The sequence below is a fragment of the Chiloscyllium plagiosum genome, unplaced genomic scaffold, assembly GCF_037043375.1.
Source record: "Chiloscyllium plagiosum isolate Xiang-an unplaced genomic scaffold, Cpla_swu_hap1 HiC_scaffold_11, whole genome shotgun sequence".
Classification (NCBI taxonomy): domain Eukaryota; kingdom Metazoa; phylum Chordata; class Chondrichthyes; order Orectolobiformes; family Hemiscylliidae; genus Chiloscyllium; species Chiloscyllium plagiosum.
Window position 1 is genome coordinate 39,980,589 of NW_028270149.1, and position 20,669 is coordinate 40,001,257.

General features: G+C 40.2%; 1 pseudogene across 1 annotated transcript in view; it reads right to left on the reverse strand.

Annotated features, from left to right (window-relative positions):
- Positions 1-284: 284 nt before the first annotated feature.
- The window catches only part of LOC148148782 (uncharacterized), a 43,057-nt pseudogene continuing 22,672 nt past the window's right edge, over positions 285-20,669 (reverse strand). Inside the window, exons 4-6 of the transcript XR_015758643.1 lie at positions 7,710-7,817; positions 5,096-5,117; positions 285-441 (exon numbers count right to left, since the gene is read on the reverse strand). The product of XR_015758643.1 is annotated as an uncharacterized LOC148148782 (transcript). The remainder of the gene's footprint in view (positions 442-5,095; positions 5,118-7,709; positions 7,818-20,669) is intronic.

Consider the following 20,669-nt stretch of genomic DNA (forward strand, 5'->3'; position numbering starts at 1 on the left):
CCCCTAGTAAGAGTTAGCATAATCTTCTGGAAGGTATTAGATAAAATTGAGAAACTAAATAAAAAGGTTATTTGAAGTTTTGTTAGGATCTTTCAGGGTATTTCTAGCACTGTGCCCAAACTCTCTCCCATTTATCTCAACTTAAACATTGATAAACTTATTATGCCATTTGTCTTTGAGGTTAAGTAAATGCAATAAACGGAATTCAACATGCAATTTTAAACTTTGATTTTTCTGAAGCTGCACAGAAAGAAAACTTCACATTGTTCTTCACACAAAACTCTTCACACTGAGGCATGTCACTGTGCAGAGGCATAGGTAGATTCCGCACATACGACTGAATATTCATTCTCTTTCATTGTCGTCATCGTTTCATATTCATTATTTCCACTTATGACCACATTTGTAGATGTCGGATATGGAAAACTTTCATACCTAGCACTGAAAGTAAAAAAAAAAGTGAATAGTTTCTACAGCCTTAAAGAAGAGACAGCAATACAAATATAAAAGATAAGAAGCTGTGCTAATAGTAAATTGATTCGTCCAACGTTGGCTCCGGAATTTAGCCAACACCACAGCCATAGGCTCTTTGGGAGCCCAGACACAGGAGGGAAACAAACTCTTGTGAGAGAGATACCTTCTGCAGTCAACAAGGGCTCTGGGACATTTGACCTGTGTGGGGCAGGGGCTGAATCACTCAAACAACTTTATTGCTGATAGTAAATTTGGGTGACTCCGAAACTGAAAGACGCATCAAGGGATGGTTCCTCAAAATTGCTACACGGAAAAACAGGAAGACAAACTCACTAGAATCTGAAAGTTACAGTGGACCATTTGCTAGAAGGACTGGGATTCTGTGGATACTATCATGTGTATTAAGTATAAAAAGGGACCCTTCCTTTCTGTCATTTAAAACATAAGGTATCTAGAGAAAGTTTTAGTCAACAGTTACAGTAAAAGTTTAACAAATGTGAACTCAAGATGTTTTTCATCTATAAACAAGATATTCAAATTTTGTTTTAAATGTTACTGGTCTCTATGGGTTTATGAATTTTCTCAGTTCTGATGAAAGGTCATTGAATTAAAATGTTAACTCTTGTTTCTCACTCTTCCTAGGTGAGGCCAGACCCTTGCTGAGTATGTCCACTATTTTCTTTTTGCATTCCAGCTATTTTCAGCTACTGCAATGATCCTTACTCCAATATAAGCTCAAAATTGGGGATGCCTACAGTTAATTGCAGAGTATTTAGTACCTACTGCAATCCCACAATTAATTCAAATCATCCCCACATGCAATAACACCTGGACAACATGTAAGCTTGGGCTAATAAGTAACATGCAGGAGACCAGGAAAGGCTGCAAACTTCTGTAGATGATTCCTGACGGACTTTCTCTCTGACATCTCTTTGGATGTTGTTCCTTCCTGCATGTAAGAATGTGTGTTTGAATTTACCTTTTTGCCAAGGGCTGTAGTTATGGGATGTTACTGGATTGGAACAGCTCCTTAGTTAAGTTGCTGTATTGGGTCAATTAAGTTTTCCAACAGTTAGTCCAAATTCCATTTTCTTTTGTTCGTGTTTCAACTGTAGTGTATAAATAAATTCTTTTTTGATGAGCTGCATCACACCTGGAAAATCCTCTTCACATCTGCCTTTAAAAGTTAGGGTCCAGGCGACTTTCTTAAAATATTTTCAGGGGGTCTGGCCTGGCCATAAAACTGGGCACAACGGCAAGAGGCCATCTGATATCTGGTCACTGTCTTTTTGTGATGCTTTGAATTTTCTGTGAGTTGCTCAGAGGGAAGAAGAGTGCCAATACTTAGATAGCAATGAGAATTTAGAGACTTTACAATGCCTGCTGCTTGGATAGCAATGAGAATACAGTGACTTTACAATGTCTGCTGCTTCATTTTCTCAGGTTTCCATTTCGCACAATGGATCTAAATCCTGAAGAATTTATAGACTTTTTTTACTTTTAATTCTAAATGTGTATTTTTTTTTTAAAGAGCTGTTACTGAAAAGGAAAACTGGATGTAAATTTACTCATTGGCAAAGTCCTGTGTGAAGCCCGTGGAACATTGCATCTATAAAGAGCTAGGGAAACTTCACACAGGAAGAACCTCAAGAGTAAGTCAAGTTCATTGGGTAGCAACTTATCATTTCAGCTGTTTGAATCAAAGGTCAAGGAACTTTGAACAAAAATATAATTTATCATGAGTATCCAGCAGAACAGTTGCCTACAAACTTCATAGTTATCAGGTCTGGTCATAATATCCCTTGTTATTCCAAGTAGCCTACTAATTATTCAATTTAAAGTAGTCAAATGATGTTCCTTCCAAGCTTGCAACTTTCCAAAATAAACCTGAAGTTTGTGGTCAGTTGATAATCAAGTAACCCTCCACATCACTCCAGGTCATACTATCCTCATAAGAGTTCTCATTTTTAAAATACTAGAATTACAACCAAAAGCATGCAAAGCAAAGTGCAATGGGGCTTATCTGATATATTAACAGTGAGAAGAGAGCAAAAAATTCATATCCATTAATTTTGGGTCAAGGACAAATAGAACCAAATTAAGATATTTGTGCACTATTAACAAATGAAAAACTACACAAATCCATTATGCTTAAAAGTTGCCTCAGGAGGGTGACTAAGTAGATCCTGCTGATTCTAAAATGAAATAGGAACCTTTGGTGCTGAATTTGTATTCTGATCTAAACCATCAGCTTTTTTTCTCTTGTAGTTGCACACTTGGTAACTAACCATGTGAGTTCCACTTCTCATGTTAGTCACTGGTGTTTTTTAAGCTGAAATAGGTTGTCGAGGCCAGGATAATGCTCTCATTTGTTAACAGTCAGATGCCACAATAGAAGAAAGTGATTGTATTTTGGAAGAATGACAAAGAAATGAGTCAATAGGTCTTTGTAATTCCAACCTTACTTGCGATTTATGTCTCAATCACTATTTAAGTTTGAGAAAGTAGAATCCCCGACTCATCAATTCATCTGACTTCATGCTGTGGTTCTGTTCGCCGAGCGCCAGTTTGTATGATGGTGTCCCTGGCAGTGATACTATGGGTCTGAGTGGGATGTCTGGTGTGTGTACTTTAGGTAATCCATAGAATCTGGGGGTGTTGTTGCTTTCCAGTTTCATTCTTTGTAGGTCAGCTCTGGTTATCTGTCCGTTTTTTTGTAGATTCCTTAGTGTGTTATTTATCCTATTGGTGAGCTGTGGGGTGGGGTCCAACTCCCTCTTTTGGTAGGTGTTGGTATCTGCAAGTAGTTGTTGTGCTTTTTGGATGTAATCAGATCTATCTAGGATGACCGTCATTCTGCCTTTATCTGCTGGTAGTATGATTATGTTCTTATCGTTTCTTACTGATTTCAGTGCTTCCCTCTCCTTGGTATTGAGGTTATGTGTTTGTCTTATCCTTATTATCACAGGTACGACAGTTTGCCTCACTGTTTGTTGTATCTCTTCTGTCAGTCCATTGTTCCAGAGTGTGCATTCTAGTGCTGCTAGGAAGTCTGCTGTCTTGGCGTCCCTGTGGTTGTAGTTGAGCCCCTTGGCCAGTATTGTTCTTTCCGTGTCTGAGAGCTGTCTGTGGGAGAGGTTTTTAACCCAGGAGTGTGTTGTAGTGTCCTCTTTGTTGTGTGTTAGTTTGGCCATTTTTTTCTTTTAGTGCCATTTTTTTGCGGTGTGTAGTCCTGTTCTGTCCTATGGTGACAGCCTGTTCTATGGTCCAGGTCCATTCCGGATTCGTGGTTTTTGAAATTAACGACTTTTCATGTCTGTATCTGTGAAGTCGGTTGTGCGCGTCTGTGATCATTACCTGGATCATCCTGAATCCGTTCTGCTTGGCTGTTTCCCTGGCTTGTGGGTTGTTGACTGGTGGTCTGTATCTGACACATTGTGGAAGGATTCGATTCTTTCGGCATTCATGCAGGAACCGGAGTTGTTTGTATGTGGCGCTCAGTCGGTTAGCGCAGGATTCCCATTTCCTGGCTTGTCTCAGCGTCTCTCGCCCGTAAGTGTTCAAAGTTTGTGCGAAGATTTGTAGCTCGGGTGCTCGTTGCTGTGGTTCTGTTCGCCGAGCACCCGAGCTCGGCGAACAGAACCACAGCAACGAGCACCCGAGCTACAAATCTTCGCACAAACTTTGATCTGACTTCATCATTACACCATAAATTAAAGATGAGCAAAGCCATTAATTCTTCTATTAAAAGAGATCAGATTTTTCTCTAACCCATTCACCCTGTTAATTCATCTTGGGCAGAAACAGATTTTGTGATGGTAGTCCTGCAGTTTCCCTTTACGAAATGGAATGCTTGACTCAAATAAAAACAAAGCGCTGGAGAAACTCAGCAGGTCTGGTGTATTTGTGGAGAGTGAAACAGTGTGAATATTTTGAGTCCAATAGGAGTCTTCTGTCAAGCTGAAGGTTCTGAAGAAGTGTCATATCAGACAAGAAATGTTGTGGATACCTTTTATCGAGACCATATCAACTTATAACTAATACACAGAGACCAGAGTTAGTGTTCACTTTTAATCTGATTCTATATATCCCTGAAAGGATATGTTTGCAGGAGGTGGTTTCCTTCAAAAGGGGAGAGGTCAGTCAGCCTTTCGGTGTCTCTTTCTATTTAGTCCCTCTGCTCAAAGTTTCCCTGGTACATAAGTGACATTCTAGAATTTTTGTATATATCACCTTTTATTTTGAAAAGACCATCGTAACTGAAAGTCCAGAATGCTCCATTGATGCAGAGTTATGACTCATGGTCATGTCCACAAAACCGCAGCAGTTCAAGAAGACAGCTCACCACCACTTTCTCAAGGCCAATTAGGAATGGATAATAAATACTGGCCAAGCCAGGAACATCCATATGCCAAAGACTTTTTTTTTTAAATTACAATTTATGAAGATCACTGGTAGAAATTTACAACAGAAAAACCAAGTATCACCAGGAACTGCAATTCTTACAATTTAAAGAAAACTCAATCAGAGGTATTGAAAGTCAAATTTGATTTATTCAGTGTACCTCTAAAGTTAACTCTTAAGCAATTAACCCGAGTAATGCAAGCAAACATATGCCTACCTTGACAATTCATTTAAGTGCTCTAAAGAAGAGAAAGCAAAGGAAAAGTTAGAATTGAAAGGCATTAGATTAATGTAAATGTTGATTTTTTTTTGTAACAATAGACAATAATGACCAAACGTTGAATACAAGGATCTGATGAGTGATACTGAATCACTACATGGAAATGTGGAAAGGTTTTGTGGAAATAGTAGCTTTGTTAATTTCAATATCCAGACAACATGACAAAACATTTAAAACAGAAATTGGTGTCAACAACATTAGATACATTAAAGTCACAATGTTTAGGGTACAGGGTAGATTTCCGTTTAGAAAATTGGACAGAGTCTACAGGCCTTTAAGGTATCCACAGTAATCACTGGCAACTGCAAAGAAAATGATTTGGAGACACCAGTGTTGGACTGGGATGTACAAAGTTAAAAATCACATAATATCAGGTTATAGTCCAACAGTTTTAATTGAAAACACTAGTGCATCCAATTAAACCTGTTGGATATTATCCTGGTGCTGCGTGATTTTTAGCAAAGAAAATGGGAGCTTATGAGACGAATGTTTGTAAAGAGACCTTGGAGTGCAGGTTCATAACTCCTTGAAAGTGGAGTTGCAGGTACATAGGATAGTGAAGGCGGCGTTTGGTACGCTTTCTTTTATTGGTCAGGGTATTGAGTACAGGGTGTGGGAGGTCATGTTGCGCTGAACAGGACATTGGTTAGGCCACTGTTGGAATATTGCGTGCAATTCTGGTCCCCTTCCTATCGGAAAGATGTTGTGAAACTTGAAAGGGTTCAGAAAAGATTTACAAGGATGTTGCCAGGGTTGGAGGATTTGAGCTACAGGGAGAGGCTGAACAGGCTGGGGCTGTTTTCCCTGGAGCGTCGGAGGCTGAGGGGTGACCTTATAGAGGTTTACAAAATTATGAGGGGCATGGATAGGATAAATAGACAAAGTCTTTTCCCTGGGGTGGGTGCTTCCAGAACTAGAGGGCATAGGTTTAGGGTGAGAGGGGAAAGATATAAAAGAGACCTAAGGGGCAACTTTTTCACGCGGAGGGTGGTACATGTATGGAATGAGCTGCCAGAGGACGTGGTGGCGGCTGGTACAATTGCAACATTTAAGAGGCATTTGGATGGGTATAGGAATAGGAAGGGTTTGGAGGCATATGGGCCGGGTGCTGGCAGATGGGACTAGATTGGGTTGGGATATCTGGTCGGCATGGACAAGTTGGACCAAAGGGTCTGTTTCCATGCTGTACATCTCCAATAATAGAGCTGAAGGGCTTGTGCAGCATTCCAGTGTCCAAAGGACAAGCCCCACTGAAGATTTAACAATATTCAGCATTACAACCTTTCACACCAGCCACCCAATCCCTAATCTGAGTGACCCTATGATTAACCCATATCCTTTGAACTACACCACTCTCAGACATGTCCATTGTGCCACAAAATTACCCAAATGCAGAGACTTCACTTTATTCCATGAGGTACATGGAAGTTCAGTGAAGGTTCAACGGCATCTTGAACAAACCATGCTATTATCCCTCAAACTGAAGCAAAATACTGCAGATGCTGGAAGTCTGAAGAAAACACAAAATGCTGGAGAAACTCAGGTTTAGCAACATGTGAAGAGGGAAACAGGATTAACATTTTAAGTTAACTTTGTTTCTCCCACCACAGGTGTTGCCAAACCTATTGAGTTTCTCCAAAACTATGGTTTTCTTATGTTACTATTAGTTGGTTGTGATTATTATTTCAAACATACTGTTGCCCTTTTCAGTGCTATTTATAATTGATTGCAGAGTGACTCAGAAGAAAGTTTGGCGCATTCAAAACAAAGATGATGTAATGGAAATCTTCCAAGCATCGATTAGAAAACTACAAGTTTTCTGTCGGTGACTTGGTCTGAATGGGCTGTGCACTGGGTTTTCAACTTTCCTTGATGCATAGGGTGGTTAAGGTTTCCTGCTGCCACGGCATACTCCAAGTTGTCCCCATAGTCCACCCTGGCTTTTCTTTCTGTTGTACTTTATCCCCAAACCCTGATTATTATTGGGTAATTGCTGCACAGATCAGGAGTACTCTTCCCTGTGGGTCTAATTTATTTTTTAGCCGAAAGAGCGAGTATTTGGAGGTTAGTTGATCTTGTGGGGCTTCAGAGCCAAGACAGGTCACGTCTCCATAAACGGCAAGGTGGCTCAGTGGTTAGCACTGCTGTCTCACATCGCCAGGGACCCGATTCCAGCCTCTGGCAAATGTCTGTGTGGAGTTTGCACATTTTCCCAGTGTCTGCATGGATATGTCCCACAGTCGAAAGATGTGCAGGTTAGGTGAATTGGCCATGCTAAATTGCCCATAGTGTTAAGGGATGTGTAGGCTAGGTACATTAGTTAGGGGTAAATGTAGAGTAATAGAGTAGGGGAATGGGTCTCGGTGGGAATGGGTCTCATATATATCCATGCACATGCAGTTTTCAGCCAGCATTGCTAATCATCGATCAGGACAACAACACAGGTTATTTGTCCTTCTTTGGAACCCAAACTTGCTAAGGTCAAATGTTCCTAAGTATTAAACCATAGCTATTCTTAGTCAGTTATTTCTGAAGTAACTTATACTTTTACCTGCTTTTGTCCTTTTCCAGAGCACAATGCAGATAACTGAAAAAATCAGTATGATCAGAGAAACTGTCAACGCAAACACCCAGACATCAATTTTCGCGTTACTGAACCCTAAAAGACAAAGTCACAGTAATCAGTGCCAATATAGTCACAAGACGACAAAAACAAGGAATTTTTTTTTTAATCCATAGAATTAGTTTTGCCTGGACCAGTGATATCTCATAGGATTCTTATGGGCCATAGCTTTCAAATGTGGCGCATGTGCATTAGAACAGTTGGGATAGAAACAAAGGAGGACTTGGAACTTTGAAAAGGTTTTCTTAGTATTCACTGTAAGCGGCACCGGTGGCTCAGTAGTTAGCACTGCTGCCTCACAGCGCCAAGGACCTGGGTTTGTTTCCACCGTCTGGCAACTGTCTGTGTGGAGTTTTCACATTCTGCTATTCTCTGTGTAGGTTTCCTCCAGGTACTCTGGTTTCCTCCCACAGTCCAAAGATGTGCAGGTTAGGTGGATCAGCCATGGAAAATGCAGAGTTACAGGCAAAAGGTTGGCGGGGGGGGTAGATTTGGGTGGGATGGTATTCAGAGGTTTGGTGTTGACTCAATGAGCTGAATGGCCTGTTTCCAAATTGTAAGGATTCTACGATTCGATGATAATTTCAACAGAATCTCTGCAGAAATTTCACATTTTGTAGCCATGTAGCAAATTAGTAGACTCTCCACAGGCAAAAACATTTAAATTAAATTTTTTGTGAATCACATTTAAAATAAAGAGAGAAATTCTTCTCATAAGAAACATCATCCTTAGAGTGATCTCTGCATTGCCTACTGGCATTTGTGGCTTAGGCTGAGGAGAAACAATGGCCAAGTGCTAGAACTACTTTGAATACATTTCCAACCTCCAATACAACCACAGCTACTGGATAATCTTTACAGCTCCTAGTTTGCTATTAGACTGACCTTCTGTATATCTATATTGTTACAACTAATTCTGCAGTTAATTGTCTTAAGGTTGCATTCAACTTTTCAAAAGACAAATCTATATTTCAAAGTTTATATTTCAGGTATTTGAGTTTGAGTTAATAATAATTTGGACTGAGTTATTAACAAAGATCTAAGGTGCAAGTATTAGCAAAAAAAAAAGTAGATGCTTACTAAAGTTAAAATATGCAGTAAAGTCCTCAAAGAAATATCTTTCTAAAGATTGAGGAACTGGTTTCTCCGATTGCCCTTTTTAGGAGCTTAGTCAAAACACTTGGCTATTAGCACTGACTTCATGCTACTGGAAAATAAATCTATTTGACATGAGAACTTCAGGCAAAACTGATAATAGCTGTCCACAGCCAGTATGGGTATGTAAAGGAAACCTGTACACCTGACTCTCAATCCTGGATCTTCGTTAAGAATGGCTTTAGTTCCAAGTCTACTGGGCAAACAAGATGATGATGGACAACTGAAGCAGCAAATGACCAAGGAAACAAAAAAAAAGCTTGGTATCCTTTGGCTGCAATGTTTCCAGAGCAATGTGGCTGTTTTGTAAGCAGTACATTTTCTGTTTGTACCTGGGGGAGGACAAAGATTCCAGAGATTCACAGGAGAGTCAGCAAGGTAGTGATGGCTGGTATACTGACAAAGATAGATCTACCATTTTGCACAGGGAATTGTTGGAGCATTACTTCCTGCACCTAATCACTCCTGGTTAGTAGCATAGAGCAGGTGTGCCTTCATTCAGGGTCTCTGTTGAAGGATGGATCATCCCATAATGCATGACACTCAGTCCTTTACTGGAGTCTGACTATACTTGACAACTTTAAACATTTAGGTGTCAACTATAAATGCAAAATTAACACATTGGGTCTGTGGTTCGTTTATTGAAGATGCATACTGATCCAGTGAGAATGGTGCAAAGAAAAACCAAGACGTTGACCCGAGTGTCAGTGTCACCTCCAGTAATGATAATAACTTAAAACTAATTTTCAATCCATTGGGGTAAATCTTGTCAGTAAATCGCTGGTCCATTAAAAAAATGCTTCCTGAAATAAACAAAACTGCCCAGAAAACTTAAATTCAGTTCATGACGACCAAAGTTAAAATTTACATACTCTAAATAAAAATGCAAATACTCTCTTGTTAAACACAGGTTTCCCAGCAGCACTGGGTGTAACCAGTGTTTTATGATAACAAAATCACATGCACAGTGTTTTCCTAATGAAAAGCATTATAGAATCTATTTTAATCTCATTACCGTTTGTGAGACAGACTCTGGGTAAGGTTCCCAAACCCGATCATTTTTCCAGATACCCCAAATTGTCAAGCTCACAGATGAGGATAGATGAGCTGATTCCCCTTCTTTATTCACCCGCACCCTGCGGTGATCACAAGAATTAATTTAGAAAAGGATCACTTCCCTCATGTATACTTTTCACCCAGACCAAATAAAATTGTGTTTCAAAAGGAGCCAATTTGACCAAACTGGAGTTAAAAATGTCATTTCTTGTTACTAGAAGAGAGAAGAAACAGAAATGAAACACACATACACAGAGGTTAGAAAGGAGAAGTACAAAAAAAGATACGGTTGAAAAGATACATGGATCGGTGACTACAGGTAATGGAAAGGAGATACTGGAACATTGATAGTTAAGCAGTCAGTATTGGGATTTCTGACATGACAGGTTATTTAAAATTCTTTTGTCTTGCTTATTTTTGATGGTGACTTACAATACCCTTTACATCCACTGAAGAAATGACTAATGAGTGGCTCTTTGAATGTGACTTTCATAGCATATTAGTGCTCGAACCCAGCCAAGTACAAACAAGTACATCATTCCACTGCCACACAGGAAGGTCTCAGCTTACTAGCACATTTTCTTCTATTGGCACACACAGACCAGAGTTGAACTGGCTTTTAACCTGTATTCCTACATATTCTCGAAGGGAGAAGTCACAAAACTTGTCAATTGTTGCTGATTGCAGTTCAGTTTGTACTGTATTTTCTCTCTTTTAAGTCACCAGTTTGAAGCTTCCTTTATACCTTGTCGTCATGCGACATTCTGGCTCCTCTCGAAAGGCAGCCACTGAATTTACATCTGCAGTCATCTTTTGGTTACATGCCTTAACTGCATCTTATAATTAAAAGTTCAAAATGCTTGTACTGTAAGTACTTTGGGGGTTCCTGTGTCATCACAACATCAGCAGTTTCAATATTGAACTGACGTGACACGTTTTGAGCAAAAGTGCATTATGCCATTTCAACATCAGATGCAAAAATCATACACTGTACTCAATAAGTAGGAGTCCTTTCAGAATGATCTTTGTCCAACTTCTCAGCCCAAGTCACTGCTCATTTCAAAGTCAATAACACTGCGTCATTTCCCAGAAAATCTCTTTTGCTTCCTTAATTGCATTCACTCTATAGATTTTGCTGCCTATCTGATTCTATTTGGTTCTATTTGCCCTGCCTGCTAATGTAGTTAACTCAGCCACATTAGAGGCTTTTAAACAATCCTTGCTTAAGCACATGGATGATGATGGGATAGTGTAGGGGGATGGGCTTAGATTAGTTCACAGGTCGGCGCAACATCGAGGGCCAAAGGGCCTGTTCTGCGCTGTATTGTTCTATGTTCTAACCCTTGATTCCAGAATCCTTGAGAGCTCTATCCAACTCTTTCTTAAATGAATCCAGAGACTGGTCCTCCACTGCCCTCTGGGGCAGAGCATTCCACACAGCCACCACTCTCTGGGTGAAGAAGTTTCTCCTCATCTCTGTCTTAAATGGTCTACCCCGTATTTTTAAGCTGTGTCCTCTGGTTCGGCACTCACCCATCAGTGGAAATATGTTTCCTGCCTCCAGAGTGTCCAATCCTTTAATAACCTTATATGTCTCAATCAGATCCCCTCTCAGTCTTCTAAACTCAAGGGTATACAAGCCCAGTCGCTTCAGTCTTTCCGTGTAAGGTAATCCCGCCATTCCAGGAATTGACCTCATGAACCTACACTGCACTCCCTCAATAGCCAGAATGTCTTTCCTCAAATTTGGAGACCAGAACTGCACACAGTACTCCAGGCGTGGTCTCACCAGGGCCCTGTACAGCTGCAGAAGAATCTCTTTGCTTCTATACTCAATCCCTCTAGTTGTTATGAAGGCCAGCATGCTCTTAGCCTTCTTCACTACCTGCTGTACCTGCATGCTTACCTTCATTGACTGGTGTACAAGAACACCCAGATCTCTCTGTACTGCCCCTTTACCTAAATTGATTCCATTTAGGTAGTAATCTGCCTTCCTGTTCTTGCCACCAAACTGGATAACCATACATTTATCCACATTAAACTGCATCTGCCATGCATCTGACCACTCATCTAACTTGTCCAGGTCACCCTGTAATCTCCTAACATCCTCATCACATTTCACCCTGCCACCCAGCTTAGTATCATCAGCAAATTTGCTAATGTTATTACTAATACCATCTTCTATATCATTAACATATATTGTAAAAAGCTGCGGTCTCAGTACTGATCCCTGCGGTACCCCACTGGTCACTGCCTGCCATTCCGAAATGGAGCCGTTTATCACTACTCTTTGTTTCCTATCAGCCAACCAATTTTCAATCCAAGTTAGTACTTTGCCCCCAATACCATCGCTTGTCACCGGCTGCCATTTCGAAAAAGAACCTTTTATCCCAACTCTCTGCCTTCTGTCAGACAGCCAATCCTCAATCCATACCAGTAGCTCACCTCGAACACTATGGGCCCTCACCTTGCTCAGCAGCCTCCCGTGTGGCACCTTATCAAAGGCCTTTTGGAAGTCTAGATAGACCACATCCACTGGGTTTCCCTGGTCTAACTTACTTGTCACCTCTTCAAAGAATTCCAATACGTTTGTCAGGCACGACCTCCCCTTACTAAATCCATTTTGACTTGTTCTAATCCGACCCTGCTCTTCCAAGAATTTAGAAACCTCAGCCTTAATGATGGATTCTAGAATTTTACCAACAACCGAGGTTAGGCTAATTGGCTTATAATTTTCCATCTTCGTCTTGATCCTTTCTTGAACAAGGGGGTTACAACAGCGATCTTCCAATCATCCGGGACTTTCCCTGACTCAAGTGACTTTTGAAAAGATCTCAACCAACACCTCCGCTATTTCCTCAGCCACCTCCCTCAGAACTCTAGGATGTAGCCCATCAGGGCCTGGAGATTTTTCAATTTGAAGACCTTTTAGCTTTTCTAGCACTTTCTCTTTTGTAATGGCAACCATATTCAACTCAGCCCCCTGACTCCCTAATGTGAGGGTCTTTCTTGCAACAAAGCATTTATTTTGTTTGTACTGCTTTAAATAAAAAAAAACAATGTTCTACCTATAAAACACATAGCTAGATATGTACACAAAGATTCTTAAAGAAATTTGAGTGTTTTATAGGATCTTATAGTATCCATCTAAGTTTGGAGCAAAAATTTTGGAATTCAGTTATCTTTGTTTGTGGTAGCGTTTTATATGTGCTAAAACAAATTGAACAACAGGGAATTTGCATTATACTCTATACTAGAAACAGATCTCTGCATAGAGTCATAGAGATAGACAGCATGGAAACAGACCGTTCGATCCAATTTCAATGTCGACCAGATATCCTATATAAATCTAGTCCCATTTGCCAGCATTTGGTCCATATTCCTCTAAACCCTTCCTATTCATATACCCATCCAGATGCCTTTTAAATGTTGTAATCGTACCAGCCTCCACCACTACTTCTGGCAACTTATTCCATAGATGCACTACCCTCTGAGAAAAACTTGCCACCCAGGTTCCTTTTAAGTCTTTCGCCTCTCACCTTAAACCTACGGCCTCTAATTTTGGACGCTCCCAACTGGTGAAAAGACCTTAGCTGTTCATCCTATCCATGCCCCTTATGATTTTAAAAGTATCTATAAGGTCACCCCTCAGACTCTGATGTTCCAGGAAAATTAGCTCCAGTCTATTCAACCTCTCCCTATAGCTCAAACCCTCCAACCCTGGCAACATCCTTGTAAATCCTTTCTCAACCTTTTCAAGTTTCACAACATCCTTTCTATAGGAGGGAGACCAGAATGTACGCATTATTCCAAAAGTGGGCTAACCAACGGCTTGTACAGCCACAACATGACTGATTGAGTTTTTTGAAGAAGTAACAAACAAGATTGATGAGGGCAGAGCAGTAGATGTGACCTATGTGGACTTTCATAAGGCGTTCGACAAGGTTTCCCATGGAGACTGATTAGCAAGGTTAGACCTCATGGAATACAGGGAGAACTTTCCATTTGGATACAGAACTGGTTCAAAGGTTGAAGACAGAGGGTGGTGGTGGAGGATTGTTTTTCAGACCGGAGGCCTGTGACCAGTGGAGTGCCACAAGGAACGGTGCTGGGCCCTGTACTTTTTGTTATTTACATAAATGATTTGGATGCGAGCATAAGAGGTACAGTTAGTAAGTTTGCAGATGACACCAAAATTGGAGGTGTAGTGGAGAGTGAAGAGGGTTACCTCCGATTACAACAGGATCTGGTCCAGATGGGCCAATGGGCTGAGAAGTGGCAGATGGAGTTTAATTCAGATAAATGTGAGGTCTGCATTTTGGGAAAGCAAATCTTAGCAGGACTTATACACTTAATGGTAAGGTCCTAGGGAGTGTTGCTGAACAAAGAGATCTTGGAGTGCAGGTTCATAGCTCCTTGAAAGAGTCGTCGCAGGTAGATAGGATAGTGAAGGAGGTGTTTGATATGCTTTCCTTTATTGGTCAGAGTATTGAATACAGGAGTTGGGAGGTCATGTTGCAGCTGTACAGGGCATTGGTTAGGCCACTGTTGGAATATTGCATGCAATTCTGGTTTCCTTCCTATGGGAAAGATGTTGTGAAACTTGAAAGGGTTCAGAAAAGATTTACAAGGATGTTGCCAGGGTTGGAGGATCTGAGCTACATGGAGAGGCTGAACAGGCTGGGGTTGTTTTCCCTGGAGAGTCAGAGGCTGAGGGGTGACCTTATAGAGGTTTACAAAATTATGAGGGGCATGGATAGGATAAATAGACAAAGTCTTTTCCAGAGGATCAGGGAGTCCAGAACTAGAGGGCATAGGTTTAGGGTGAAAGGGGAAAGATATAAAAGAGACCTAAGGGGCAACTTTTTCATGCAGAGGGTGGTACGTGTATGGAATGGGCTGCCAGAGGATGTGGTGGAGACTGGTACAATTGCAACATTTAAGAGGCATTTGGATGGGTATAGGAGTAGGAAAGGTTTGGAGGAGGGATATGGGCCGGGTGCTGGCAGGTGGGTCTAGATTGGGTTGGGATATCTGGTCGGCATGGACAAGTTGGACCAAAGGGTCTGTTTCCATGCTGTACATCTCTATGACTCTATGACCTCCTAACTCCTATATTCAATGCTCTGTCCAATAAAGGAAAGCACACCAAACACTTCTTCACTACCCTGTCTACCTGCAACTCCACTTTCTTTGAACTATGAACCTGCACGCCAAGATCTCTCTGTTCAGCAACACTGCCCAGGACCTTACCATTAAGTCTGTAAGTTGCCCTGATTTGCCTTTCCAAAATACAGCATCTCACATTTATCTAAATTAAACTCCATCTGCCACTCCTTGACCCACTGGCCCACCTGATCAAGGTGAAGGACTCAATTTGAGACAACCATGACTGTTTGTTCTACCACATAGAATTTGCAAAATCACATGCTGAATCCCTCTAACACCCTCAGGCGCGCACAAGTATTTTCTGGATGGAACTTTTTTTTGCCTTTGGTTTTTTTTTGCTAGTATTTTCTCTAGACCTGGGAATATTGTAGCATTTTACTTTTTAACTGGGAGGACCACAGACCCAGTTTCAATCGGAGTACATTTCCAGTACTGATCATATGTTAAGTCTCTGCCCTTTCCCTGCAATTCACAGTTCAGCTCATTCAGTTTTAATGTTATATCTGTAAGGAACTCAAGGCAAATGACCACATACTGCCTGACAGCTCACTGCACACTTTACACCTTGATCTTAAAAAAAGTGATGATTTCAGGCATCAGATCTAAAGATCCTCCTGGCCATCCCCTCATATCAGCATATGATCAATTCACTGAAGGCTTCATAAGAATAACATTTATCATAAGACAAAAGTTTATAACTATTTGACAATGCTTACTTGTGGATGGTACAGTGATACTTTGAAAATAAAAGAGGGGAAATCAGGATCATTTCCACAAAATGCAACAAGTCTGCATTTGTGTCCAATATGGCTAATGCAGCATCAATTGGGAATGGGAACCAACTTCTCGATTGGAATATTTCCTCAAAACATGTATTTTTTTGAATTTCTCTTTGAGGGGCAAAAGGGAGTGAAGATCTTCTTATCTCTTACGTCCTTAAAACAAAAACAATCAGCTGGGCTGTGTCAGTGAAGCCAAATGATTCATTAAACAGCAGTGAGAAGTATTCACAGTCCTACTATAATTGCTGCAATACATCCTTGAACACATTTTCCACTCATTATGCCACTTGAAGCACCAAGCAACATGCTCTGAACTGTCATTTTTATTTCTTTATTCGAAGATTTTAAAAATGGAGAGACAGTACCACAGTACAATCTTTGGTTTGGAGTGTCCCTAGCTTTGTTTTCGAGTACACCACTCCCTGCCTGTGTTATGGAGAGTCCCTGCCTTTGTTATAGAAAGCAGCACATCCTGTCTACTGTATGGAGGGTCCTTATCGTTGTGAAAGAGAACAGCACTTCCTGCCTGTTTCATGGAGGGACCTTGTCTTTTTTATATTATTTCACTACCTGGTTTCTTGCCTTTTGCCAGAAAAACACAAATGCAAAACAATGCATCATTCAGGCTTACCTTTTGTTGCTGGTTAAGAGTTAAAAATGACTGTTGACCTTTCAAAACTGGCTTTCAACCGGTCAACTATCTTTGTCCGACGCGTGCTGTACCAATAAAAGCTATCCTGGACTTTACTGGATAGCATTCGGTGTTGTCATCCTAAAACTCTCCCTTTAACTTATTAATATAAGTTGGTGACACACAAGGCACACCCTCTTTTTTTAAAAACATTTGTGAACAGAAATTCATTTTCCCCTTCCCAATGGAAGTTGTATATTTTTTGTTTATTTTTAGATAGACTAGGTTCATCGTTCATCATTATTGTTTCACCTTGTAATGTGTGACATCACTCTGCTGCTAGTCACACTGCACATCGACCTCGCGATCCGTGCCACTGGAATATCCAGAATGTTGCCAGCTGCTTTCAACTGCAAAGCCATGGGAAGGCATTCCTGAGGTCACAACTTGTTTCCAGGGACCCAATCAGCTTGAGTTACTTAAATATTGTAAATAGGTCACGGTCGCATGCCCATAAAAGTTCATGCAGGACAAAAAATCAAGACAAGCAACTTTGAGGAAAAATAACACTCCAGAGAACAGGCAGATGAGCAAGACTAACTGAACTGTACTTGCATAGAATCCACATTGACATGGTGGGCTGAAAAGCCGGTTTCTCGTACTGAAATATAGTAGCTTCACACATCAGTTCCTAAAACATTTCTTATTGATTTGTTGAAAATTTATGACCAATTTATCATAATTTGTCTTACAATTCCAAAATGTCTCCCACCCTCCGTATGAAGATATATTTTCTAGTTTTATTCCTGAAAGGTCAGACTCTAATTGCCAGTTTTCTCCCCTAGTCCTAGACTCCTCAGACTTGTCTCTAGCTATTCTCGCTCCCTTAACATTTTGAGTTATGAAAAGGAACAAAAAATGTATATGCAGTGTTAATGTTTTTGTTTTTCAGAGACAAAAGCAAAAGCATCAGGAATAAAACTATGATCGCACACATTAAATTTAGGGCTTGACAAAAATGCAAACTATAAAAGTTTCTGCCATGCATTTCTCTCCCAGTGAAAGGAAATAATTTCAATTTGAACTCTCAGTTAGTGGGTTATTACTGCCCTCTGCTGCCCATCAGTCACCCAAGTGATTGCCACTCAAATATCATGTTAATTCTTCAAGCAAGACAATGATGTAAAAAGAATGGATCACATCGTTTGTAAGATAATAAGTGGTATAAAGAAATCAATCTGGAACACTTGGAAATCTCTTCTGCAGATAGAGAAGTTAAGGTTTGACAATGAATTTCTGGGTAGGATAGTGGAGTCAAAACCCCCACAGTCTTCAAGGAAACTAATCGGATACTCTGATGGACAAACGACTGGAGTGTTATTAGCTTTAATAGTATCTCCTGTTAATGCAATAACACAGGAAACTGGTGCCATTAGTGTTGTAATTGTGCACCCACACCATAACTAGAAACTTGAACTGGAATCACAAGTGATGCTCCCATTGTGTGTTTCTACTCTAATTGTCCAATCTCCTCCCTCATCACCACCCTGCTCATCGACCTATTCTCCACTCCCTTCGATGTTCTGTTTGTTACTTTTGTGCTTAAAAGTCCTGTATTGTAATTCCACACTTTAAACATTACATACACATCCACACACTTTAAAGAACAGGAAATATGGGTGAATTGATTGTCTTAATTTCCTTTTCATTTTTATAGAAAGTGTTGTTTTCAAGAGTGAACTGTTATGGTTTTCAAGATCTTACTGGCAAAGTTTCTGACAGAATGCAAAGAAGGTGCAAGCGCTCCAACTGCATAGGCACTGAGTGCACTCCATTATTTTTCAAGGTACAATACACCAAATGGCATTCCTCATTTCTCCATCTTTATTTTCTGAAAGAATCAGGGTGCACTCTCCTTCGTGTTCCAGTCAAAGACAATTATAAACACTCAAAAACAAGCCAAAACAATGCAAAGATTGTATCACATTTGATTTAGTAATATTAATGTGACAAAAAGTTTCATAAGATACTGAAATGGCATCTAACAAAAGCCTGAAAGCAGCAATCTTTCAAAACTATTGTGGACACAAATATGGGTGAATTAAGAGAAGTTGGCAGTTCAGCTGCCCAAGTTTGCTCTGTCATTCAGGAAGGTTGTGGCTGATCTGTCTTTGACTTCAATTCTACATCTGATACACTTTGATTTCCTTGATGGTGAAGTATCTATTTACCTCTGCCTTATCTCTGCCTGGTGTTACCTCTAAGATGAAACCAAGTAGCAATATAGATCTGAAACAGCTATACAAGGAATTTATTCAGAACATTCTTTAATTTAATTTTGCCATTTTGAAGCTCTTAGTGAAGCTATAAAGTACCCACTTGTAATCTCCATTGCATAGGAATGGTTTAGAAAGATATGGGCCAAATGTAGACAAATAGAACTGGTTTAGATTGGGAAACTTGGTCAGCATGGATGAATTGAACTGAAGGGTCTTCTTCTGTGCTGTATGACTTAATGAAGACACATTGTTATTTTACTGCTGCCTGAATCTTAAATCATTTGGAGCTGTCTACTTGTATAATTTATTTTTGTTCAGTTTAATCACCAGCCTTTCAAGGTCCTACCACAAGAGAAAGCAGCTATGGAACAAAAAGCAAGTAAACTGTAACAAAACTGACCAGTCATTTCATCTTCATAAATGATCAACTTTAATGGAATGTTAATCCCTTCATGGAAAGTTGGCCTTTACTTCAAGGGGAATAGAGTACAAAGATAGGGGTGTTTAGCTGAAATTAAACAAGGCATTCGTCAGACCACAGTTGGAATACTGTGACCCCTATCTAAGTAAAGAAATAATAACATTGGAAGTACTTTAATGAAGGTTCACTGGGCTGATACCCCAAGAATGGAGGGTCTTTCAATAGATTTGGGGTTGTATTATTGGAACTTAGAATAATACAAGGCAACCTTATTGAAACATACAAGATTCTGAGGAGACTTGACAGGACAGATGCAGAAAGGTTGTTACCCCCTGGGGAGGAAGTCTAGAGCCAAAGGGCTTAATCTCAGAATAAAATGTTGTATATTTAAGGCAGATATAAGAAGGAAATTCTTCTTTATTTGGGCTAAATTAAAACAATGCAACAAGTTGGCAAGTACTATTAAGAGCATAAGCTTTTCCCTAGTCGTTTGGCTTCAGTAAATGGAACTCATGCAACATCATGACGCTTGATACGTGTGCAGCAAAAGAACACGGGCAAGCAGTGGAAACAACTCAGAGTTTCTGTGATCAACTAATCAATCATGATCTACATCTTGAAGACAACATATTTAGAAAGACAAAAGTCGTAAATACACAGGAACATCATCCACCTGAAAGTTCCCCTCCAAACCACTGTCCATCCTGACTTGGACTTTCCTTCAATGTCACGTGAACAAAATCCTGGAATAACTTCTCAAACTGTAAGTGTATATACACAAAATAGAATTAAGCAGCTCAAAAGGGCAACTCAGATGGATGAAAAATGCCGTGGCAGCCAGCTAGGCCTACATCTGTGAATAAATAAAAATTCCTCTTGAATCAGCTCCACATGTGAAAGTGTGACTACTATATGACCTAAATTAATAGAACAGCCTATATTCTTTAGCCCTTAATAACTTTGACAGACATTATCCAATCTCAAATTTAATATTTATGACTGATTTATGGACAAATACTGGGACAGCCAGTGAAACTAGCAGAGGTTCTGAATCTTGGATTTCTATATCACAGAGGGCTGTCAAGGCTAGGTCACAAAACATAGTCAAGGCTAAAATAGATTTTTAAACAGCAAGGGAGTTAGGTGTTACAGAGAAAAAGCAGAAAACTGGAGTTGAGGATTATCATATCATATGAATGGCAAAAGAAACTCAGAGCCTACTTCTGCCCCTATGTCATATGGCCTGAGACACTGAGGTACCAATTGCTGCATTTATTGTATTGAGACAGTAAGATTTTTGTCTACTTGACACAATGAGTTGCAGATTCACCACCCAGGCATTTTGGATAAGTCAATGTTGGGAGTGGCCATGGCTGAAAACAGCACAAAATCCCG